At 45.6% G+C, this 26,202-nt stretch overlaps 1 pseudogene; it reads left to right on the forward strand.

Moving 5' to 3' along the window:
• Positions 1 to 26,202, forward strand: part of LOC141271388 (uncharacterized) — a 117,575-nt pseudogene that overhangs the window by 36,150 nt on the left and 55,223 nt on the right.

Genomic DNA, 26,202 nt, shown 5'->3' on the forward strand with positions numbered 1-26,202 from the left:
AAAATTCTATAAGGGGATTTCATGATGTGATCTGCGGTATACTCAGTATTTTACATCTGTCCTAATAAGTATAAAGTTATCACTTCCTACCACCATGTACCCCAATATCTCCAGTAATTGTATTATTACATGGGATCTTTATGATGTTACATCGGCTCATCTTCTTCACAATCAGGTCCCTTCCATAACGGATCCTCTCAGTGGAGATCTTCTGTATAAGGCCACAGCCCTACTATCATTATTTGGTGGGTATTTTTTCTCAGGAGTGGGAGCCAAAACCAGGTGAGGAACAATCAGAGAAAAGGTATAATAGAAACAAGTCACCAATTCTGCATTTATCACCCACTCCTGCTTTTGGCTCCCACTCCTGAGGAAAAATACCCACCAAATACTGATAGTGGGGCCGTGGCCTAAGAGAATTTTTCTGATTGACCCATCAAGGATTGATATCGACAGAGACAAGATGTTGGAGAGGATATTACACCTCCCCCTAGAGATCCTCTTCCGGCTTACTGGAGAGGTGAGAGATTCTGATGACGTCACTTTACATCATTCTTATCTATGGGAATAACAGATGGACAGAACTGGAGAGGTGAGGACTCTGGAAATGTCTGTAGTGAGATTTATTAATGTGTCTCTCCATAATCAGGATTACACAGTAGTGAAGAAGACCTCTAGTGAGCGATGTCAAGACCCTGTGTCTGAGGGATGGGGAAGACCCTTGAGCTCAATAACAGGGCCTCCACCTCACCCCCTGATACATGAGAACATCAATGACCAGATCATCCTAGAACTCACCTACAAGATGATCGAGCTGCTGACTGGAGAGGTGACACTGCTGGGAATGCTGGGACATTATACAGTAATGCTATGAAGGGATTGGGGGTATGATGGTATCATTGTATGTGTCAGGTTCCTATAAGGTGTCAAGATGTTGCCGTCTATTTCTCCATGGAGGAGTGGGAGTATTTAGAAGGTCACAAAGATCTGTACAAGGATGTCATGATGGAGGTTCCCCAGCCCCTCACATCACCAGGTAATAGACAGGACTAAATACACACGACCTATAATTATCTGTATGTAAAGAATGAATTCAGTCCCTGTATTTGTTTCCTCCAGCTCTATCCAGTAAGAGGACAACACCAGAAAGATGTCCCCATCCTCTTCTTCCACTGGACTGTAAACTAGAAGAGCCCAATGTTCCTCAGGATCATCAGGTAGATGGAGAGAAGGTGTCATGAGATCTCCCTTATGTGTAGACGGCTGTGAAGGTCTTGTGTTCAGTCGTGTTTTATCCACCAGTATTATATGTTTTATATGTGTGTAATGAGAAAGGTGGATATGGCAGGATTAGACCTGATCATAGATGTGACTTCTCTTTGTGACTTTTACAGTATTTGTTTCAGGGTGAAGTTCTAACCTGTATTAATACTACAGAGACACATGTGAGGGGTGATGAGCGGAGTAAAGAGGAGATTTGTGCCGATAACAGCCTAGGTGAGTAGTAACCACTAAATTATAGAAAAGTCACAGATTCCTCTCATGGCAATTTGTTAAGGCGGCAGTGTTCACACCGTGCAGTAACTGAGGCAGTGACCCAAGCAAGTCCAACATAAGCAGCTTTTATTCAGCAAAACTTACAGGTAAACAGAAAGTCCTCCAGTTCACAGCCGGGTTAACACAAGTCCATAACAATGGTTGCCGGGGGCAACGGCCTCGTCAGGCCGCTCAGTGCCTGATGGATGCAGAGCCTTCCGAAGCGTGGGTTCAGCTACTCACAGATCTGCCAAGCTTTCCTGCTATGCTCCCAGCAGGTCCCAACACTGAACAACACTAATCCTTAGTGCAGGGTTTTTAAAGGACCTGTGGCAAGAGCCACTGGAAAACCGGGGTTGGAGGGAGGAGGCCGCCCCACTGCCTTCCTGTAGCCTCCTCCAAGAAATTTGAGAAGAAGGCCCTGCCGGGTTTTACTAATCTGCCTTAGCCAGGTAGTCTGACCAGGTGAATGCTCACCTTCATTCCTGCATTGCAGCCACAGGTGTGTCTGTGACTGCAATGCACTACAATGGATTTAATAGGTCTCTGTACACATTCTGGGGTATATATAACGTCCCTCGTATACGATCCCAGTCAATGCCTCTCACTATATATATATAGATAGATAGATAGATAGATAGATATTTATATATATATATATATATATATATAGACACGACCAAGTGTTGGCAACCTTGAAATTGTTCCTGAAAATGAAATATTTTTCCCAGAAAATTATTGCAGTTACACATGTGTTATTATACACGTTTATTTCCTTTGTGTGTATTGGAGCAACACAAAAAAATAGAGAAAAAAAGGCAAATTGGATATAATTTCACACACAACCCCAAAAATGGGCCATACAAAATTGTTTGCACCCTCAACTTAATATTTGGCTGCACACCTTTTGGAATAAATAACTGCAATCAATCACTTGCTATAACCATTAACAAGCTTCTTACACCTCTCAACTGGAATTTTGGACCACTCTTCTACTGCTCCAGGTCTCTCATATTTGAAAGGCGCTTTCTCCCAACAGTAATTTTAAGATCTCTCTACACGTGTTCAATGAGATTTAGATCTGAACTCTTCAGAACCCTCCAGTGTTTTGTTTCCATCCATTTCTAGGAGCTCTTTGAAGTATGTTTGGGGTCATTGTCCAGCTGGAAAGTCCATGACCTAGGACACAAATCCAGCTTTCTGATACTGGGCACTAAAATGTAACCCAAAATAGTTTGGTAATGTTCAGATTTCATGATGCCTTACACACAGTCAAGGCACCCAGTGCCAGAGACAGCAAAACAAACCCCAAAACATCTTTTAACTTCCACCATATTTGGCTGCAGGTAATGTGTTCTTTTCTTTGTAGGCCTCATTCAGTTTTTGGTAAACAGTAGAATGATGTGCTTTACCAAAAAGCTCTATCTTTGTCTCATCTGTCAACAAGATGATGTCCAAGAAAGATTTGGCTTACATAGATTTTGGAAAACTGCAGTTTTATGTCTCTATGTCAGCAGTGGGGTCCTCCTGGGTCTCCTGCCATAGCGTTTCATTTCATTCAAATGTTGATGGATAGTTTATGCTGACACTGATGCACCCTGAGCCTGCAGGACAGCTTAAATTTCTTTGCCACTTTATTGGGGCTGCTTATCCACCATCCGACTATTCTGCGTTGCAACTTTTCAGCAATTTTTTCGGCCGTCCACGTCCAGGGAGATTAGCTACAGTGCCATGGATTGTAAACTTCTTTTTTATGTTGCCTACCATGGACAAAGGAACATCAAGATCTCTGGAGATGGACTTACAACTAGTGATGAGCGAAAGTGCTCAGATAACGTGTTATCCAAGCATGCTCTGGTGTTATCCGAGTATCTTGTAGTTATCCTATTTGTTAGGCAATCTGCAATGTGCTGCTGCTGTTAGCTGCAGGGACTCGAACATATGATCCGAGCACTACAAGATACTCTGATAACACCCGAGCATGCTTGGATAACACATTATCTGAGCACGTTCTCTCATCACTACTTATAACCTTGAGATTGTTGATATTGTTCAATAATTTTGGTTCTCAAGTCCTCAGACAGCTCTTTTCTCCTCTTTTTATCTGCTTTCAGGTGTGATTTTCATATTGCCCACACTTGGTACTTGCCACAGGTGATTTAAAAAGAGCATCACATGCTTGAAACAAAGTTTTTACCCACAATTTTGGAAAGGTGCCAACAATTTTGTCCTGCCCATTTTTGGGATTTAGTGTGAAATTATGTCCAATTTGACATTTTTTCAAAAATTTTTTTGCATTGTTCCAATACACACAAAGTAAAACACGTGTAATTGCAATAATTTTCTGGGAGAAATACTTAATTTTCAGTAACAATTTCAAGGGCCATCACTATATATATAGTGGGTATGCAAAGTATTCAGACCCCTTTACATTTTTCACTCTTTGTTGAAATTTTTGCAAATTTATTAAAAAAGAAAAACTGAAATACCACATGGTCATAAGTATTCAGACCCTTTGCTCAGACACTCATATTTAAGTCACATGCTGTCCATTTCCTTGTGATCCTCCTTGAGATGGTTCTACTCATTGGAGTCCAGCTGTCTTTAATTAAACTAATAGGACTTGATTTGGAAAGGCACACACCTGTCTATATAAGACCTCACAGCTCACAGTGCATGTCAGACCAAATGAGAATCATGAGCTCAAAGGAACTGCCCAAGGAGCTCAGAGACAGAATTGTAGCAAGGCACAGATCTGGCCAAGGTTACAAAAGAATTTCTGCATTACTCAAAGTTCCTAAGAGCACAGTGGCCTCCATAATCCTTAAATGGAAGATGTTTGGGACCATCAGAAGTCTTCCTAGACCTGGCCGTCCAGCCAAACTGAGCAATCATGGGAGAAGAACCTTGGTGAGAGAGGTAAAGAAGAACCCCAAGATCACTGTGGCTGAGCTCCAGAGATGCAGTAGGGAGATGGGAGAAAGTTCCACAAAGTCAACTATCACTGCAGCCCTCCACCAGTCGGGCTTTTATGGCAGAGTGGCCCGATGGAAGCCTCTCCTCAGTGCAAGACTTATGAAAGCCCGCATAGAGTTTGCTCAAAAACACATGAAGGACTCCCAGACTATGAGAAATAAGATTCTCTGGTCTGATGAGACGAAGATAGAATTTTTTGGTGATAATTCTAAGCGATATGTGTGGAGAAAATCAGGCACTGCTCATCACCTGCCCAATACAATCCCAACAGTGAAACATGGTGGTGGCAGCATGATGCTATGGGGGTGTTTTTCAGCTGCAGGGACAGGATGACTGGTTGCAATTGAAGGAAACATGAATGCGGCCAAGTACAGAGATATCCTGGAAGAAAACCTCTTCCAGAGTGCTCTGGACCTCAGACTTGGCCCGAAGGTTCACCTTCCAACAAGACAATGGCCCTAAGCACACAGCTAAAATAATAAAGGAGTGGCTTCAGAACAACTGTGACCATTCTTGACTGGCCCAGCCAGAGCCCTGACCTAAACCCAATTGAGCATCTCTGGAGAGACCTGAAAATGGCTGTCCACCAATGTTCACCATCCAACCTGACAGAACTGGAGAGGATCTGCAAGGAAGAATGGCAGAGGATCCCCAAATCCAGGTGTGAAAAACTTGTTGCATCATTCCCTACAAGACTCATGGCTGTACTAGCTCAAAAGGGGGCTTCTATTCAATACTGAGCAAAGGGTCTGAATACTTATGACCATGTGATATTTCAGTTTTTCTTTTTATTAATAAATTTGCAAACATTTCTACATTTCTGTTCTTTTCAGTCAAGATGGGGTGCAGAGTGTACTTTAATGACAAAAAAATGAACTTTTTAGAATTTAACAAATGGCTGCAATGAAACAAAGAGTGAAAAATTTAAAGGGGTCTGAATACTTTCCGTACCCACAGGGTATATATATATATATATATATATATATATATATATATATATATATATATATATATATATATATATATATATATATATATATATATATATAATATAATATATAAATATACAATACAGACCAAAAGTTTGGACAGACCTTCTCATTTAAAGATTTTTCTGTATTTTCATGACTATGAAAATTGCACATTCACACTGAAGGCATCAAAACGATGAATTAACACATGTGGAATTATATACTTAACAAAAAAGTGTGAAACAACTGAAAATATGTCTTATATTCTAGTTTCTTCAAAGTAGCCACCTTTTGCTTTGATGACTGCTTTGCACACTCTTGGCATTCTCTTGATGAGCTTCAAGAGGTAGTCACCGGAAATGGTCTTCCAACAATCTTGAAGGAGTTCCCAGAGATGCTTAGCACTTGTTGGCCCTTTTGCCTTCACTCTGCAGTCCAGCTCACCCCAAACCATCTCGATTGGGTTCAGGTCTGGTGACTGTGGAGGCCAGGTCATCTGGCGTAGCACCCCATCACTCTCCTTCTTGGTCAAATAGCCCTTACACAGCCTGGAGGTGTGTTTGGGGTCATTGTCCTGTTGAAAAATAAATGATGGTCCAACTAAACGCAAAGCGGATGGAATAGCATGCTGCTGCAAGATGCTGCGGTAGCCATGCTGGTTCAGTATACCTTCAATTTTGAATAAATTCCCAACAGTGTCACCAGCAAAGCACCCCACACCATCACACCTCCTCCTCCATGCTTCACGATGGGAACCAGGCATGTAGAATCCATCCGTTCACCTTTTCTGCGTCGCACAAAGACACGGTGGTTGGAGCCAAAGATCTCAAATTTGGACTCATCAGACCAAAGCACAGATTTCCACTGGTCTAATGTCCATTCCTTGTGTTCTTTAGCCCAAACAAGTCTCTTCTGCTTGTTGCCTGTCCTTAGCAGTGGTTTCCTAGCAGCTATTTTACCATGAAGGCCTGCTGCACAAAGTCTCCTCTTAAAAGTTGTTGTAGAGATGTGTCTGCTGCTAGAACTCTGTGTGGCATTGACCTAGTCTCTAATCTGAGCTGCTGTTAACCTGCGATTTCTGAGGCTGGTGACTCGGATAAACTTATCCTCAGAAACAGAGGTGACTCTTGGTCTTCCTTTCCTGGGGCGGTCCTCATGTGAGCCAGTTTCTTTGTAGCGCTTGATGGTTTTTGCAACTGCACTTGGGGACACTTTCAAAGTTTGCCCAATTTTTCGGACTGACTGACCTTCATTTCTTAAAGTGATGATGGCCACTCGTTTTTCTTTACTTAGCTGCTTTTTTCTTGCCCTAATACAAATTCTAACAGTCTATTCAGAAGGACTGTCAGCTGTGTATCCACCTGACTTCTGCACAACACAACTGATGGTCCCAACTCCATTTATAAGGCAAGAAATCCCATTTATTAAACCTGACAGGGCACACCTGTGAAGTGAAAACCATTTCCGGAGACTACCTCTTGAAGCTCATCAAGAGAATGCCAAGAGTGTGCAAAGCAGTCATCAAAGCAAAAGGTGGCTACTTTGAAGAACCTAGAATATAAGACATATTTTCAGTTGTTTCACACTTTTTTGTTAAGTATATAATTCCACATATATATATATAGTAAAGTGCTGGAGGGGAGATATGTCTCCCTGAAGCTATTAGCGTCAGTGAATTAAAGCCGTTAAGTTTCCTCCAGCACGTTATGTGCAAGGAGGGGTTAAGTCTCCATTTCCAAAGGGAGTGTTTTTATGAGAACAACCATAGAGAGGGAGGTTGTTCTCCATATCTCCTCCCCAGGGTGTGGTCTGGGGGGGTTTCAATACACGTCCAGCTGATGCATTCAGGGTTCAATATTTGTTGAAGTAAGCTCCAGAAGAGAGCTTGTGTTTGAACCATGTGGAGTTGCTGAAGTCTCAGCAGGCCAATCCCTGCTACTCAAAGGACTGTTTTCTATGTGTTACCATTTTTGCTTTGTTTTCCTGTTTTGCCCAGCGGGCTGTGTTTATTTTTATGGACTAAAGGTTGGTTTATGCAGCATTATATTAAATCAACCAAAGATTTAAAGAGACGGAGTACCTATGTCTACCTCCGTGTGCAGCCGAGTGAGCGATCTATCACAAGTGGCGGTAGAAGTGCGTGCAAGATCCCCAGGAAACAACGACAGACATCATGGAGGACCTGATCAAGCACCTGGTGAAAGCTCAGCAGGAGACAAGAAAGCTGTTATTCAAGCAGATTCACCAACAGCAGCAGAACCAACAGGACTAGCTCCGACAACAGCAGCAGCAGATGGAATTTCTTGCAGAGGCGGATCGTGCAAGGCCAGCGGCCCCTCCCCCAACTCCAGGTGATGACCCATACGTCCAGAAAGCGGTAAGGCGAGCCATGCAAAAAATGACCCCGGGCGATGATGTCGAGGCATTTTTGACTGTGTTTGAGCGGGTGGCAGAGCAGGAGAAGCTACAGTTGGAGCAGTGGTCGGAGGTGTTGACCCCCTATCTGACTGGTGAGCCCCAAAAGACTTATTACGACCTGGCCTTGCAGGATGCCCAGGAGTATATTAAACTCAAAACTGAGATACTGGCACGTGCTAGAGTGACTATGTCGGTCAGAGCCCAAAGGGTCCACCACAGGGCATATTGCAGTGATAAACCCCCTCGCTCCCAAATGTTCGATCTCCTCCATCTTATGCAGAAGTCCTCCACTCCAGCCCAGATGGTCGAGTGGGTTGTCATGGAGAGATTTGTGCACTCCATACCTAGGCCCGTGCAGACCTGGGTTGCCCAGGGAGACCCCCTTGCAGGATGCCCAGGAGTATATTAAACTCAAAACTGAGATACTGGCACGTGCTAGAGTGACTATGTCGGTCAGAGCCCAAAGGGTCCACCACAGGGCATATTGCAGTGATAAACCCCCTCGCTCCCAAATGTTCGATCTCCTCCATCTTATGCAGAAGTCCTCCACTCCAGCCCAGATGGTCGAGTGGGTTGTCATGGAGAGATTTGTGCACTCCATACCTAGGCCCGTGCCGACCTGGGTTGCCCAGGGAGACCCCCGGAATGCAGATGACCTGGTCGGCCTCATGGAAAGATACCAGGTGGTCGAGAGGTCCCTAAGGAAGCCGGGTGGTGCTGCAACCCCATAATGGGGTACTCAGGGGGAGCCAGAGTCCCAAAAGAGGGGGAGTAGAGCCACGAGTGGGGGAGTCCAAGGTCCTAAGGGGTTGCTGAGGGGCTGCTAAAAGCCACTGGAAAAGACATGATCTGCTGGAGGTGTCACGGTCCTGGACATATAGCTGCCCGTTGCCCTATGTCCTCTGAGCAGATAGTCTGCAGCGTAGGAAGACGCTACTCATATTATGCCTATCCCGCCTGCAGTGTGGACTATCAGCCCTTTGAGGGGCCCCAGTCATGTCCCATAACCATAAATGGTGTGTTAGTGTCAGGACTCCTGGACTCAGGAAGTTTGGTGACCCTGGTAAAGGCTACACTTCCCCACCAGTTGATCCCAGGGAAGTACTAGGCCTCCGCTGTATCTTCAGTGACGCCAAGGACTACCCTGTCGCCAGAGCGACAATAAAAACTAACTGTGTGGCTGAGTCCCATGAGGTGGGGGTGGTTGAGGGCTTGTTACACCCGGTTATAATCAGGCGGGACTTCTGGCTGTTCTGGGAATTGTGGGGAAAGGCAGGGGTGCCCACTAGCTCAGACAGGAGCAGCCAGTTCATCCACGAAGAATCCCCATTACAGCCAGAGGCAGATGAGTTCCCCCTGTGTGTTCTGGCTGGCGACGAGGATGAGACAGGGACCCATGAGGATGAGATTCCTGAATTGGGGTTTTCTGGGGGGAATTTTGGTACAGCACAAATGCAGGATCTTACGTTAAAAGCTGCATTTGACAATGTGACTGTAATAAATGGGGTTGCCCAAGAGCCGGGGGCTGACACCAGGTTCCCATATTTCACCTTAAATGAGGAGCTGCTTTATTGGGTCACTAAACCAAGAGGGGAAGTGATAGAACAGTTGTTGGCTCCGGGTCCCTATAGACGTAGGGTATTAGATTTGGCTCATTCGCATGTCTTAGGGGGGCATCTGGGAGTGGACAAAACCCATGAGCGGGTCTTGCAGAGGTTCTACAGGCCTGGGTGTCACCGAGACATTAATTTCTGCCGGTCTTGCCCTACTTGTCAGCTAACTGCTCCCGTGTCCCACTTCTGGAGTCCCCTCGTTCCGTTACCCATTATAGAGGTCCCCTTTGACCGAATTGCCATGGACCTTGTAGGGCCCTTAATTAAGTCCGCCAGGGGTCAACAATACATACTGGTTGTGCTGGACTATGCAACACGGTACCCAGAGGCGGTACCATTGAGAAACTCTTCTGCCAGGAGCATAGCCCGAGAGCTGGTACACATCTTCTCCCGGACGGGCCTGCCAAAGGAGATCCTGACAGACCAGGGAATTCCTTTCATGTCGAAGGTGACGAGGGAGTTGTGTAAGGCTCTCCAGATTACGCAACGCAGGACGTCAGTGTACCATCCACAGACGGACGGCCTGTTGGAGAGGTTTAACAAGACCCTAAAGTCCATGCTTAAAAAGGTAGTGGAGAAAGATGGACGAGATTGGGATTGCCTACTCCCCTATATGCTATTATCCATTAGGGAAATTACCCAGGCCTCTACGGGGTTCTCACCCTTCGAGTCGATCTATGGAAGGCACCCTCGAGGACTATTGGACATTGCGAAAGAGACCTGGGAAGTCGAGGTAACACCCCACTGGAGCATCATTGAGCATGTGACCCAGATGCAAGACCGGATCGCGATGGTGATGCCGATTGTAAGGGAAAGCTTCCTTCAAGCCCAAGAGGCCCAGGCAAGGGTCTATAATTGGTCAGCGAGACTGAGACAATTTAGCCCTGGAGACTGAGTGTTGGTGTTGTTCCCCACAGTGGAAAGTAAATTCCTGGCCAAGTGGCAAGGGCCATATGAGGTGGTGGAAAAGTTGAGTGACATCAACAACAAGGTCCACCAACAAGGAAGAAGGAAGCTGTATCTGGTATATCACGTTAACCTGCTCAAACCTTGGCAAGATAGGGAGCCGGTGGAAGCTACGTGCCTGGGGGCCCATCCTGAAGCCCGAGTCGAGGATGTCACAGTGGCAGAGACAGTATCACCGGCCCAGAAGCAACAATGCCGAGAGCTGCTTCAGCGGAACCGGGACCTGTTTTCAGAGCTGCCAGGTTGCATGCAGGTGGTCGAACATGAAATCCTGACAGAGCTGCATGTGAGGGTGAATCAAAGGGCGTATCGGATTCCTGAAGCCCGTCGTGAGGTAATCTCCAAAGAGGTGAGGAGAATGTTGAGCCTTGGCGTCATTGAGGAGTCAAAGAGCGGCTGGTCCAGCCCCATTGTCCTGGTGCCAAAGCCAGACGGACAATGGCGGTTCTGTAATGACTACATGAAGCTGAATGAGGTGTCAAAGATCGATGCGTATCCGATGCCCCGCATCGATGAGCTTTTTGAAAGGCAAGGGGCAGCCAGATATATCACCACCCTGGTCCTAACGAAAGGGTACTGGCAGATTCTCTTGTCCGCAAGTGCCAAGGAGAAAACGGCCTTCTCTACTCCTGACGGGTGTTTTCAGTACACCAGGATGCCGTTCGGTCTGCAGGGACCCCCAACTACCTTCCAGAGGGCCATGGATCGGATCCTAGTCTCTCATAAGAAGATGGATGACATCATAATCTTCAGCCAGGATTGGGGAAGTCATTTACAGAAGGTCCAGGCAGTGCTGGATGCGCTTAGGAAAGCAGGGTTTACAATAAACCCAAAGAAGTGAGCCATCGGGAAGGAAGAGGCAAAATACTTGGGCTACGTTGTCGGAAGGGGCAAAATAAAGCCACAAGTAAAGAAGGTGGAGGCTATCCAAAACTGCCCACAACCGAGTTCCAAGAAGCAAGTTTGTGCATTTCTGGGAATCGTGGGGTATTATCGGCGATTTAGCCCAAATTTCGCCATGATAGACGCCCCCTGACTGATCTTCTTAAAGGCACGAAGACATCGATGGTCAAGTGGTCCCCTGAAGCGGAGATGACATTCCAGGAGTTGATGTTTGCCCTATGTAAGCAGCCAGTCTTAGTAGCATCTGACTTCACTAAGGAGTTCGTGGTTCAGACTGATGCCTCCGTGGTCGGTTTGGGAGCTGTGTTGTCCCAGGAAATAGATGGGGACGAACATCCAGTCCTATTCCTGAGAAGGAAACTCTCCTCCTGTGAAAAAAACGATGCCATTGTAGAGAAGGAGTGCCTGGCCATAAAATGGGCCATTGAGACCCTAAGATACTATCTGCTAGGCTGAAAATTCAGGCTAGTGTCCGACCATGCACCCCTGAGATGGATGAGGGAAAGGAAGGGGAACAATGGGCAGGTAACTAGGTGGTTCCTAGCACTCCAAGGCTTTACTTTTCATGTAGAGCACAGGCCTGGGAAACTACATGGAAACCCAGATGCCCTGTCCAGACTTCCCTGTTTAGCGAGTGAAGGTGCCAAAACCCCCAGCTTTGGGCAGGGGATATGTGACAAATTCACCTGTAAAGTGCTGGAGGGGAGATATGTTTCCCTGAGGCTATTGGGGTCAGTGAATTAAAACCATTAAGTTTCCTCCAGCACGTTATGTGCAAGGAGGGGTTAAGTCTCCATTTCCAAAGGGTGTGTTTTTATCAGAACAACCATAGAGCAGGAGGTTGTTCTCCATATCTCCTCCCCAGGGTGTGGTCTGGGGGAGGTTTCAATACTCGGCCAGCTGAGGCATTCAGGGTTCAATATCTGGAGAAGTAAGCTCCAGAAGGGAGCTTGTCTTTGATCCATGTGGAGTTGCTGAACTCTTAGCAGGCGAATCTCTGCTAGTCCAAGGACTGTTTTCTATGTGTTAACATTTCTGCATTGTGTTCCTGTTTTGCCCAGCGGGCTGTGTTTATTTACATGGACTAAAGGTTGGTTTACGCAGCATGTGGCAAGATGACTCGCTTGGCCGCTTCCAGAAGTAGATTCAGGAACTCGGGTTTTCTCTGCAGGCTTTATTAAACAGCATAAAGCTCTGCACTCTAGCAAAATAAACACGGCCTTATTGGCAAAATGACAAAAGAAAAGAATAAACGATAGCAGAGTCCATATAAGTATGGGATTCGCCCACACAGGTTGTAGTCCCAGCCTTCAGCTGAAACTCTCCCAGTCTGGAGACCTTGCCTCTCCAGACCACAACACAGAAAAAAAACAGGACTGAGCATTTTAACCTCGCTCAGTCACACCCTGAGGTGGAGGTATGGGGAATGACTTCCCTCCCATCTCTATGTCATTCCCATAAAACCACACCCTTTAAAAGAGTTAACCCCCAGCATATAACATGCTGGCAGAAAGTTTATTGGTTTCAGTTCACACCGGCTAGCAACCTACCAGTGACTCTTCCGACTACCTTCCGATACCAGACAGGGAATTCTAGAAAGTGCATCAGCGTTCCTGTGTAACTTCCCGGGCCTATGCTCTACGTGAAAGCTGAAGTCCTGAAGAGCTAGGAACCATCTAGTTACCGTGGCATTTTTACCCCTCTTTTCCCTCAACCATCTCAATGGGGCATGGTCTGACACCTACTTAAACTTCCGGCCTAGTAGGTAGTATCTTAGTGTATCTACGGCCCACTTTATGGCTAAACACTCCTTTTTTTACTATTGCATAGTTTTTCTAGCAGGACAAAAGCTTCCGGCTCAGATAGAGAATGGGATGTTCTTAGCCATTTATCTCTTGAGAGAGTACAGCTCCTAGACCAACCTCTGAAGCGTCAGTCTGGACCACAAACTCTTTCTTAAAGTCTGGTGCGACCAGGACTGTCTGTTTACACAGTGCTGACTTCAACAGTTGAAACGCAGTCTCTGTTTCCTCCGTCCACTTCACCATGGTTGACCTGGGGCCTTTTAGGAGATCCGTCAGTGGCACGGCCATCATGGCAAAATTTGGGATAAACCGCCGGCTATATCCCACCATTCCCAGGAACACTCTATCTTGCTTCTTGGAGAGTGGTTGCCTCCACTTTATTGACTTGCGGCTTTATTTCGCCTCTCCCAAAGACATAGCCCAAGTACTTGGCCTCCTCTTTTACAACGGCATATTTTTTCGGATTTATTGTAAATCCCGCCTTCCTTAGAGCATTCAGAAAGGCCTGTAGTTTAGGTAAATGACTAGCCCAGTCTGGGCTAAAGACTACAATGTCGTCAAGGTAGGCTGCGGCATACTTCTTATGTGGGGCTAGAATCCGATCCATAGCCCTCTGGAAGGTGGCTGGGGCCCCCTGTAGTCCGAACGGCATCCGAGTATATTGAAAGCACCCATTAGGTGTCGAGAAAGCCGTCTTCTCCTTGACCATCTGGGACATGGGGATCTGCCAGTAGCTCTTCGTCAGGTCAAGAGTGGTGATGTACCTTGCCGGTCCAAGCCTCTCAATGAGTTCGTCAACGCGGGGCATCAGGTATGCATCACACTTGGACACTTCATTCAGCCAGCGGTAGTCATTACAAAACCTCCACTCTCCTTTGGGTTTTGGCATGAGGAGGATTGGGCTCGACCACCCACTCTTTGACTCCTCTATCACCCCGAGGTCTAGCATCCTCTTTACCTCGTCGGAGATCACCTCCTGACAGGCTTCCGGAATCCGGTATGGCATCAGATTCACTTTTACATGTGGCTCTGTCAGCACGTCATGCTCTACCACCTGAGTATGCCCCGACAACTCTGAGAACAACTCCCAATTTCCCAATTTCGCGGTAGTAGTTCTCGACACTGTTGCTTCTGGGCCAGTGACAGAGTCTCTGCTATAGTGACCTCTTCCACCTTGCCTTCTGGAGTGTCTCTCAGGCAAGGAGTTTCCACCAGCTCCCGGTCCCTCCACGGCTTGAGCAAGTTCACATGGTATACTTGGTGCGGCTTTCTTCAGCCAGGCTGGTGGACTTTATAATTAACTTCGCTGACTTTCTACACCATCTCGTACGAACCTTGCCATTGGCCAGGAACTTGCTCTCGACTGTAGGGATTAGCACTAAAACACGGTCCCCGGGCTGGAACTGCCTCAGCCTCGCCGATCGATTATAGACCCTTGCCTGGGCTTCCTGCGCCTGGAGAAGATGAGCTTTCACGATCGGCATCACTTTTGCTATTGTTTCCTGCATCTGGGCGACATGTTCAACAATGCTCCGATGTGGCGTAACCTCGGCTTCCCAGGTTTCTTTAGCGATATCCAGGAGCCCTTGTGGATGTCGTCCATACAGGAGCTCAAACGGAGAGAAGCCAGTGGAGGCTTGGGGAACTTCCCTGACGGAAAAATGAAAGCAGGCAGTCGCAGTCTCGACCATCCTTCTCGACGACCTTTTTTAGCATCGCTTTCAGGGCACTCCACCAGGCCATCGGTCTGCGAATGGTAAACGGAGGTTTGCAGCTCGTTTGAAGCACTTTACACAGCTCCTTCATCACCTTGCTCATGAATGGGGTTCCTTTGGCAGGCCGGTCCTGGCAAAGATGTGGACAAGTTCCCTGGCTATGTATTTACTTTATGAATTTCTTAGCGGTACCGCTTCTGGATACCGGGTCGCATAGTCCATGATCACCAGAATATATTGGTGGCCTCGGGCTGACTTGACTAAGGGCCCTACTAGGTCCATAGCAATCCTCTCAAAGGGGATCTCTATCACCGGCAGTGGCGCTAATGGAACATGGAAGTGGGGAGAGGAAGCGGTTATTTGGCAGATGGGACAGGACCTACAATAATTGAGAATTTCTCGGTCGCACCCTAGCCAATAAAATCTTTTCAAAATCCTCTCCTGAGTTTTCTCGACCCCTAGGTGTCCCCCCAAAACATGTGAATGGGCCATGTTCAGTACCCTCCTTATGCATGAGCCCGGCACTAACAGCTGTTACACTGTCTCACCGCCCCTTAGTTTAGCTACCCGATATAGCAACTTCCCCTGAACTGCAAAGTGGGGGAACCTGGTATCGGCCCCCGGCTCTTGGGCAACCCCATTACATACAGTAACCTGGTGAAATGCCCCCTTTAAGGTCAGGTCCCCAACTTGAGCAGTCCCAAAGTTCTCTCCGGACATATCTAACTCAGGGCCTCCTCGGTCACCGTTTCGCACTCATCGCCGGCAAGGACGCACAGTGGGAACTCATCCACTTGAGACTTTGTTGGGGGTTCTTTTCCAGGGACCTGGATTTTTCCCACGCTACTTAGTCCAGTTCCCTTCCCTCACAAGTCCCAAAATAAAGAAAAATCATGGCCCAGTATGACGGAATGTCACCAAACATCTGCGAGCGAGGGGGGGTTGTCGCTGGCATCTGCCCAGTGTTGGACTCGTTGGGCTCTCACCGCCATATTCACTCCCAGACGTTATAAGATCTCTGTCTTTAGCTTAGCGTATTCCTTGGCATCCTGCAATGCCAAGTCGTAATATGCCTTTTGGGGTTCCCCCGACAAATATGGTGCCAGAACCTCTGCCCACTGTTCTGGTGGAAGTCTCTCCCGATCAGCCACCCTCTCAAAGACTGTCAGAAATATATATATATATATATATATAGGTGGTCATCTTCTACATGGCCCGTCTTACCGCCTTCCTGACGTGGGAGTCATCAGTCAGCCCTGGGGGTGGGGCGGTTGCCCTGCTCTGGATGGTGTCCGCCAGAAGCTGTATCTGCTGTTGCTGCTCCTGCTACTGCTGCTGCTGCGCCTTTTGCTGCAACTGGATCTGTTGAAGCAACAGTTTGGTTGTCTCCTGGTGCTGCTGCTGGCTTTGCAAGTGCTGCTGGTGCATCTGTTGTTGGCTTTGCACCAGGTGCTTAATGACCTCCTCCATACTGCTGGACTTCTCTGGCTGGCTGCCGGACTTCTCTGGCTGGCTGGCGGCCTTCACCCAGGACATCCACTCGTCTATGTGGCAGGTTCCTGGAATCTTGCACGCACTCTCACACCAACTGTGGCAAGAGGACTCGTTCAGCCGCTTCCGGAAGTAGACTCAGGAACCCGGGTTTTCTCTGCAGGCTTTATTAAACAGCATAAAGCTCTGCATTCTGCACTCCAGCAAAATAAACACGGCATTACTGGCAAAATGACAAAACAAAAGAATAAACGATAGCAGAGTCCATATGAGTATGGGATTCGCCTACACAGGTTGTAGTCCCAGCCTTCAGCTCTGTCCTAGCTAAAGCCCTCCCAGTCTGGAGACCTTGCCTCTCCAGACCACAACACAGGAAAAAAAAACAGGACTGAACATTTCAACCTGGCTCAACCACACCCTGAGGTGGAGGTACGGGGAATGATTTCTCTCCCATCTCTATGTCATTCCCATAAAACCACACCCTTTAAAAGACTTAAGTCCAGCATATAACATGCTGACAGAAAGTTTATTGGTTTCAACTCACACAGCCTAGCAACCTGCGTGACACAAAGCTCCCCTCATATATCATACCAGTGACTCTGTCACAAGCATTATAATAAATCAGCCAAAAATTTAAAGAGACGGCGTACCTATGTCTACCTCCGTGTGCAGCCGAGTGAGCTGTCTACCACAATATATATATATATATATATATATATATATATATATATATATATATATATATATATATATATATATATATATATACATATACATATATACAGGGTGGGCCATTTACATGGATACACCTAAATTAAATGGGAATGGTTGGTGATATCAACTTCCTGTTTGTGGCACATTAGTATATGGGAGGGGGAAAACTTTTCCAGATGGGTGGTGACCATGGTGGCCATTTTGAAGTCAGCCATTTTGGATCCAACTTTATTTTTTTCAATGGGAAGAGGGTCATGTGACACATAAACTGATTCAGAATTTCATAAGAAAAACAATGGTGTGCTTGGTTTGAACATAACTTTATTCTTTCATGAGTTTTTTACAAGTTTATGACCACTTATAAAATGTGTTCAAAGTGCTGCCCATTGTGTTGGATTGTCAATGCAACCCTCTTCTCCCACTCTTGACACACTGATAGCAACACCGCAGAAGAAATGCTAGCACAGGCTTCCAGTATCCATTGTTTCAGATGCTGCACATCTCGTATTTTGATGGTATGGTGTGGTATATGGTGTACAAAGATAGTGGGGCCATTCTTCATCAATGGAAACCTCAATGCCACTGGATATCTGAAATTGCTACATGATAATGTGTTGCCCTCTTTATGCACTGAAGATGAGTTTTTCCAACAAGATGGTGCAAAACCATATTATGGCTGTCAGGTCCGAGCATTCCTACATGAACAGTTTCCTGGAAAGTGGATTGGTTGTTGAATGGCCACCAAGGTCTTCCGATCTGACCCCCTTAGACTTTTATCTTTGGGGTCATCTGAAGGCAATTGTCTATGCTGTGAAGATACGAGACACAGTTCCTTCCAAAGATGTGTTCTTTGGAAAATTGTATCCGCTTCAGTACATGTCTTTACTTGTATTTCTCAGGCGCTCAAGGAGATATGCATGTCCAACATGTGCTGACTTCACCCTTAAATAAGGGCCACCTGATTCACATATGTTTCTTAATAGAATGATTGACCTCACTAAGTGAACTCCACACTGCTATTATTTTGAACAACCCCCCTTTCAATTAATTATTCAAATACACAGACTCAAAAACATGCAGATCATGAAAGCTGAGTCTGTTGGTTTTCTTAGAATCTACTGCACCAACTGGTAAATTGTTTGAAGCTGGTAATATATTTTATACCAAAAACAGTGATTAATCTGGTTAGTTATATTGGACTGCTATTATTTTAAACACTACCGTATATATACCGTATTTTTCGGACCATAAGACGCACTTTTTTTCCCCCCAAATTTGGGAGGAAAATAGGGGGTACGTCTATGGTCCGAACGTTACCTGCGGTGGTGGTGAAGCGGGATCGCAGGGCCCTCCCTCTTTCAGGAACGTGGTGGTGGTAGCGGCAGCGGCTGCAGAGGTGAGGCAGAGCGGATGGGGACGGGACCTGTGCCTGGCTGGTACTGGGGCTGGGCCGCTGTCAGGCTGTGAGCGGCGAAACAGAGCGGCCTGCGCAGCCACAGGCCTCGGCATCAGCCACAGGCCTCGGTATCAGCCACAGGCTCCGGCCTCAGCCACAGGCCCCCGGCCTCAGCCACAGGCCTCGGCATCAGCCACAGGCCCCAGCACAGGAACTGGCCAAGCTAAGGGCCCCAGCCAGGCACAGGCCCCAGCCCAGCACAGGATCCACAGCATCTCACCTCTTCTGCTGCAGCTGCCGGCTTCCCGTGGGACCCTGCCTCCTGTGACCCTTGCTCCACTGCCCCCCAGGTAAGATACCTATATACTGTACCTATTCAGACTATAAGAATTATAAAAAATATTTTTTTTCTATTTTCCACCCCAAAATTTGAGGTGCGTCTTATGGTCCGGTGCATCTTATAGTCCGAAAAATACGGTATACAAATATATTATAACATTATGTATGTTCCATCTGCCGGTTCCCAATGCACAATTTGTACGGCAGAGTCGTTTTCCATCTTCAGAATCACTGGGTAAGTCTCTTGCTGTGGAATGTAAAATCTTATGGTCAGTGAGGTTCTCTCTCTCTCCTCTCCCGAAGTGTATTTTCCGAAAAATTACACGCTTTCCAAGATTGAAATTTGAGGAAATTTATTTCCAGCTAATCAAGTTTTGGGGGAACATTCGTCAAATTCTAAATTCTAAAGATCCGCTCACCTCTAGTTGTCATAAATAGCAGCAATAAATAACCCAACTGCTCAGCTGTTATTTACTCAAACCGATAACCAATAATGAATTAAAATCTGACAATATTTATATCCATCCAGTCTCTGAAGTTGGGTGACAGATTCCTCTAAAAAAATGCATGCGACTAAATGATAAGACAAAATTTCTTGGGCAGGAGCCTGTGGGGGTTCTTCAGATCTTTAAATTGAAGAGGACAGTCTCGCCAGACTGCAGAAGTTTGCATTACAAAGTTTCCCACTTCTCCTTCTTTGAACATCAATCAGGTTCCATCTTAATTTTGAGGCAGCACCATCAGTATCTGATACTACTGCAGCAGCCACGGTCAGTGCTAGCAAGACTAATACTGCAGGCAGGGACCTGAGTGTATCAATAAATACAAGAAGGCCTTATGTAATAAGATTATAAAAAAATCCTTTCAGTTTGGCAGCAATTTAAATCCAATGGTCACTACTCCCTGCTGATCCTCCTGGGTCTCTCTGCAGCATTTGACACCGTTGATCACCAGCTCCTCCTCACTATGGCTCCACTCACTCGGCCATTAAACAAACTGCTCTCTCTTGGTTCTGTCAGAAACTGAATCTGTCCAAAACTGAACTTCTCATATTTGCTCCCTCTAATAACCTACCTATACACGATATTGCAATTTTCTTGGGTGGTTCAACCATAAATTCACAGCAGCGCTCGCTGTCTTGGGTCATATTTGACACAGAACTTTCTTCTACTCCCTATATCCAATCACTCACTTGCTCATGTCACCCGCATCTTATAAACATATCTAGTATCCGACCTTTTTCACCTTTGAAACTGCAAAAATTCTTAAAGTCATTCTTATTCATTCTTGTCTGGAATAGAGCAACTCTTTACTAATTGATCTCTCTCTTACCAGCCCTTCTCCTCTCTTATCCATCCTGAATGCTACAGCCAGGGTCCTATTTCTGTCCAGCTGCTACAGCGATGCCGCCACCTTGTGCCAGTCATTGCACTGGTTACCCTTACTCTGCAGAGTATAATACATAGTGCAGCCCTTCACAGTTTATTCCATATTACCATCAGAAAAGAAAATCCACAGCTCTAACAGAACAGTGTAAATACATTTTTTAATGAATAGCCAAGAGCAGATTATAAAGGAGGGACATTTCATAAAAGACTTTCTTTTATCCAATCCTATAATTTGTTTATACTCACTTTAACATTCTGCACTGAGTGCTGAACTACTGAAAGCTGAACCTATGAAGATGTTGTCTTCATTAACAAAAAAACTGCAGTAGAATAGCAGGAGCCCTACCCTATTATTTTCTCATGCTAGTTTAAAGAGTGTGGTAAGATGACTCACTCGGCCGCTTCCGGAAGTAGACTCAGAAACCCTGGTTTTCTCTACAGGCTTTATTGTATGGCATAAAGCTCTGCACTCCAGCAAAATAAGCACGGCCTTACCGGCAAAACAACAAAACAAAAGATAAACAATAGCACAGTCCATATGTGTGTGCGGTTTGCCCACACTGGTTATAGTCCAGCCTTCAGCTCCTTCCTGAGCTATGGCTGTCTAGTCTGGATACCTTGCCTCTCCAAACACAACAGAAAAAAAAATGGTGACTGAGCATTTAAACCTTGCTCAGCCACACCCTGAGGTGGAGTTATGGGGAATGACTTCCCTCCCATCTCTACGTCATTCCCATAAAACCACACCCTTTAAGTGAGTTAACCCCCCAGCATATAACATACTGGCAGAAAGTTTATTGGTTTCAGTTCACACAGGCTAGTAACCTGTGTGACGCATACAATACAGACCAAAAGTTTGGACACACCTTCTCATTTAAAGATTTTTCTGTATTTTCATGACTATGAAAATTGTACATTCACACTGAAGGCATCAAAACTATGAATTAACACATGTGGAATTATATACTTAACAAAAAAGTGTGAAACAACTGAAAATATGTCTTATATTCTAGGTTCTTCAAAGTAGATGCTTAGCACTTGTTGGGCCTTTTGCCTTCACTCTGCGGTCCAGCTCACTCCAAATCATCTCGATTGGGTTCAGGTCTGGTGACTATGGAGGCCAGGTCATCTGGCGTAGCACCCCATCACTCTCGTTCTTGGTCAAATAGCCCTAACACAGCCTGGAGGTGTGTTTGGGGTCATTGTCCTGTTGAAAAATAAATGATGGTCCAACTAAACGCAAACCGGATGGAATAGCATGCCGCTGCAAGATGCTGTGGTAGCCATGCTGGTTCAGTATGCCTTCAATTTTTGAATAAATCCCCAAAAGTGTCACCAGCAAAGCACCCCCACACCATCACAGCTCCTCCTCCATGCTTCATGGTGGGAACCAGGCATGTAGAGTCCATCTGTTCACCTTTTCTGCATCGCACAAAGACACGGTGGTTAGAGCCAAAGATCTCAAATTTGGACTCCTCAGACCAAAGCACAGATTTCCACTGGTCTAATATCCATTCCTTGTGTTCTTTAGCCCAAACAAGTCTCTTCTGCTTGTTGCCTGTCCTTAGCAGTGGTTTCCTAGCAGCTATTTTACCATGAAGGCCTGCTGCACAAAGTCTCCTCTTAACAGTTGTTGAAGAGATGTGTCTGCTGCTAGAACTCTGTGTGGCATTGACCTGGTCTCTAATCTGAGCTGCTGTTAACCTGCGATTTCTGAGGCTGGTGACTCGGATAAACTTATCCTCAGAAGCAGAGGTGACTCTTGGTCTTCCTTTCCTGGGGCGGTCCTCATGTGAGCCAGTTTCTTTGTAGCGCTTGATGGTTTTTGCAACTGCACTTGGGGACACTTTCAAAGTTTTCCCAATTTTTCGGACTGACTGACCTTCATTTCTTAAAGTAATGATGGCCACTTGTTTTTCTTTACTTAGAATTTGTATTATGGCAAGAAAAAGCAGCTAACAGTCTATTCAGTAGGACTATCAGCTGTGTATCCATCAGACTTCTGCACAACACAACTGATGGTCCCAACCCCATTTATAAGGCAAGAAATCCCACTTATTAAACCTGACAGGGCACACCTGTGAAGTGAAAACCATTTCTGGAGACTACCTCTTGAAGCTCATCAAGAGAATGCCAAGAGTGTGCAAAGTAGTCATCAAAGCAAAAGGTGGCTACTTTGAAGAACCTAGACTATAAGACATATTTTCAGTTGTTTCACACTTTTTTGTTAAGTATATAATTCCACATGTGTTAATTCATAGTTTTGATGCCTTCAGTGTGAATGTACAATTTTCATAGTCATGAAAATACAGAAAAAAATTTAAATGAGAAGGTGTGTCCAAGCTTTTGGTCTGTACTGTACCTCTCCTCATAAATCATACCAGTGACTCTGTCACAAGAGTTGGAGTCTGACACCGAAATCAACATTTTTTTAAGCTAATGTGTGCTGTATTGCAATTTACAACACCCCTATAAATTTTGTTTTTTGTTTCTGCCTTTTGTTCCTCCTGAATTTCACCCAACTCCCTGCACCCACTTTATTTACCAAACTTGACAGCTCCTGTGCTGTATTATCTAACCTCAGGGTCAGAGCTGGCACGAGCTGGCACTGCCCGGTCTCAGTGCCCAGCACTGCCCTCTGCCCACCCACTGCACACTCATTGGCTGTTAGTATCTGCCCCAGCACTGATCTCTCTCATCACTCCAGTATTGGAAATAACAGAGCAGTGATTAGTGATGGGCATTCTGGATCTTTTTGGTGATCCAGCTCACTTGGCTCCGCTCACCAAAAAGAACCGGCTCTTTTGGATCCCAAACGGATCTCTATTTAATATGTGTTCACCTGCAGTCTAATGACGTCGAAAATGCACCCACCTACAGCTAGCCATTAACAGACCATTTCTGGGAGCAGGTGGGCGGGGTTTAATTTTCCTCTGCATCCGAACATGTTAATTTTCACCCAGTGAGAGCCAGAGACTGCAAGCAGCTCTCACTAGGGTACTGGCTCCCATTGTTCACAGCAGGGAGCAGCCTCTTTCTCTTGGTTCGTTCTCGAACGACCCATCACTGGCAGTGGTCCAATGTCCTCATCTAAGGAAAGCAGTACAATCACTCCACATCACATCCACAGTGGTGATAGAGCTTCACGTCTCCACATCACCCCTGACATTGGAATACTGTGAGGTGAAAAGTCTATACTCATTTGCAGGGCTGTGGAGCCAGTAAGCCAAACCACCGATTCCAGCTCCTCAAGTTTACTGACTTCCGACTCCAACTCCAACTTCACGACTCCGCAATACGGCCTCACTACTGAGCATGTACATAAAGTGCAGCACAGATTTATCTCAACTAAAAGCCGAAATCCTTAGATCAGGAATAAAACAGATATTTATAGGACATTTCATAACTTTCCCAAATTCTTATGAAAACATTTACAGCACATCCTGCATTGAACTACTGAACCCAAGTAATTATATATTTTACGAGTCGGAGTCGGTCCATTTTATTCCTACTCCAACAAAATGGACACTGACTTCATAACTCCGACTCCACAGCCCTAGTCATGTTTGTGCAAAAGTGTAAGTATATATGTGTGTGTGTATCTACATATACAGTATACCTCATAATACACTGCAGCTGCTGCAGAACCTCAGTCTATAGTGATATGTGTGTTGCGAAACGAGCGTTGGGGTTATTTATTCCCTATGTGACCTTCATTCCACACCTTGTGTAAGGATGCACTCTCTATGTAATTGCTTACTGATATATTGATCAAGATTTGCTCTTGATGTCCATTGTGGCAACCACTATTATATTGCTAGACACTCTCTTGATCAGCATTAGGTATTACTAATTTGTCCTGCTTTACCCAATTTTTGGTGTGAAATTGAATTATATCTATGCACTATTGCACCTCATGAATCTATTGCTATTCATCTATACCTCATAATACAGAATTCAGCTGCTGCAGAACCTCATAATACACACGCAAGCTGCTGCAGAACCTCATAATACACTTGAGCTGCTGCAGAACATCATAATACACACCTAAGCTGCTGAAGAACCTTATAAGAGACACCTAAGCTGCTGCAGAACCTCATAATTTACACTTCAGCTGCTACAGAATCTCACAATACATCTTAGGCCTCCTTCACATGTACGCTTGAAAGTGTGCCCCGGTCCATTTTTACCATTTGTAAATTCAAGAAATTACTGATTTTTATGTGTTAAACGTGTCACCAGAAAAACGCTATTAACCTGCAGATATGGGGTTTATCTGCAGGTTAATAGCATTACCAACCTGCCCGTCACCCGCACTTAGCCGAACGCTGCAAGGAGAAAATTAACTGTATCCCCCCCCCCGTGACTTTATTCCCGCCCTGACTGACTGCCAGCCCTAATGCAGAGCGAGTCAGGGCCTGTGCTGCAGTTACAGCCAGAGCTATGTACACTCCAGACTGAACCAGCGCCGGTGCTTTCCCCATGACTGAAACCGGAATGCTGACAGAGTTGATTTTCTCCCCGCAGCGTTCGGCTAAGAGTAGGATGTTTAGTAACGCTATTAACCTGCATATTAACCCAATATCTGCAGTTAATAGCATTTTTTCTGGTGACAGGTTCCCCTTTAAAGATGTGCAAAGATAATAATGCATAGAAAGATAGATAGCGAGATCGATAGATAGATATCTGGCAGATATGTATCTTCACAACCACACTAGACAATATAACATTGCACCCCCTAGGGCCTGGTATGTGGAACTTATTGTCCAGCTTTCAATTAAGCAAATAAATAAATAGAAAAACCGATGTGTGGTCCCCCCTATTTTTAATAACCAGCCAAGGTAAAGCAGACAGCCGATATTATCAGGCTGGGAAAGTTCATGGTTATTAGGCCCTTCCCAGCCTAAAAATACCAGCCGGCAGCCACCCAGAAGTGGAGCATCACATTAGATACGCCAATTCTGGTGCTTTGCCCGGCTCTTTTTGATTGCCCTGGTGGGGTGGCAATCAGGGTAATGGTTTAGGGGTTGATGTCAGCTGTGTAGTGTCAGCTGGAATCAAGCCCTGGTGTTAGTAATGGAGGTGTCTATCAGACACCCCCATTACTAACCCAGTAATAAAAAGGAAAAACACACACACAAAAATACTTTATTGAAATACGCACTCCCCGACACTTCATCGTTCACCACTTTATCTAAAAAAAAGAAAAAATCTCATGCAGTTCCAACGTAGTCCACCTGACAATGTTTGTCCTTCGTAGTCAAAGATGACCATGACTTCAGGGTTTAGAGGAGGATCAGTGGCTGTGGGTCCAGAGGTGACTGATGAGGCCAATCCTGGCCCTGAGGGCTTACCCACATATGTGACATAAGTAACTAGATGTGGTCAAGACAATAAATACCGACTGTGCCTTGTGCACAGATCGCTTTATTTTAGCCTCAAAGATTCTCCTATCTTCAGATGCACATGCTCCTAAAGTGATCCTGCCTTGCCAGGCTGAATGGTTCATGGCAAGCTTCTCCCATTCGTTGATCTTTACTCCAAGGTTTTTGAGAGCTGCTTTAAGGCAGTCTTTTAAACATTTTTTCTGCCCTCCGACTGCTTGCTTTCCCTGAAACAGTTTTCCATACAGCAGTGGTTTAGGCAATCGGCTGTCTGGCATTCTGACCTCATGTCCAACACACCTGGCTTGAACTTTCAGCAAGAGAGTGTAAATGCTACAGAGCTCAGATTGTTCCAGGATTGCCGTGTCTGAAACATTGTCTTGCCACCTGATATGAAGAAGTCTGCGTAGATGTCTCAGGTGAAAGAGATTGAGCTGTTTGGCATGCCAGCTGTAGACAGTCCAGGTCTCTCTGGCATAGAGAAGTGTGGTAAGGACCATTTCACGGTAAACCTTCAGCTTAGTGGTAAGGCTGAGTCCCCTTTGTTCCCAGACGTTCTTACTAAGGTGATGCTGGCTTTGACAATT

This window comes from Phyllobates terribilis, unplaced genomic scaffold (assembly GCF_046119375.1).
Source record: "Phyllobates terribilis strain yellow unplaced genomic scaffold, ASM4611937v1 Scaffold_5__5_contigs__length_657084704, whole genome shotgun sequence".
Taxonomy (NCBI): Eukaryota; Metazoa; Chordata; class Amphibia; order Anura; family Dendrobatidae; genus Phyllobates; species Phyllobates terribilis.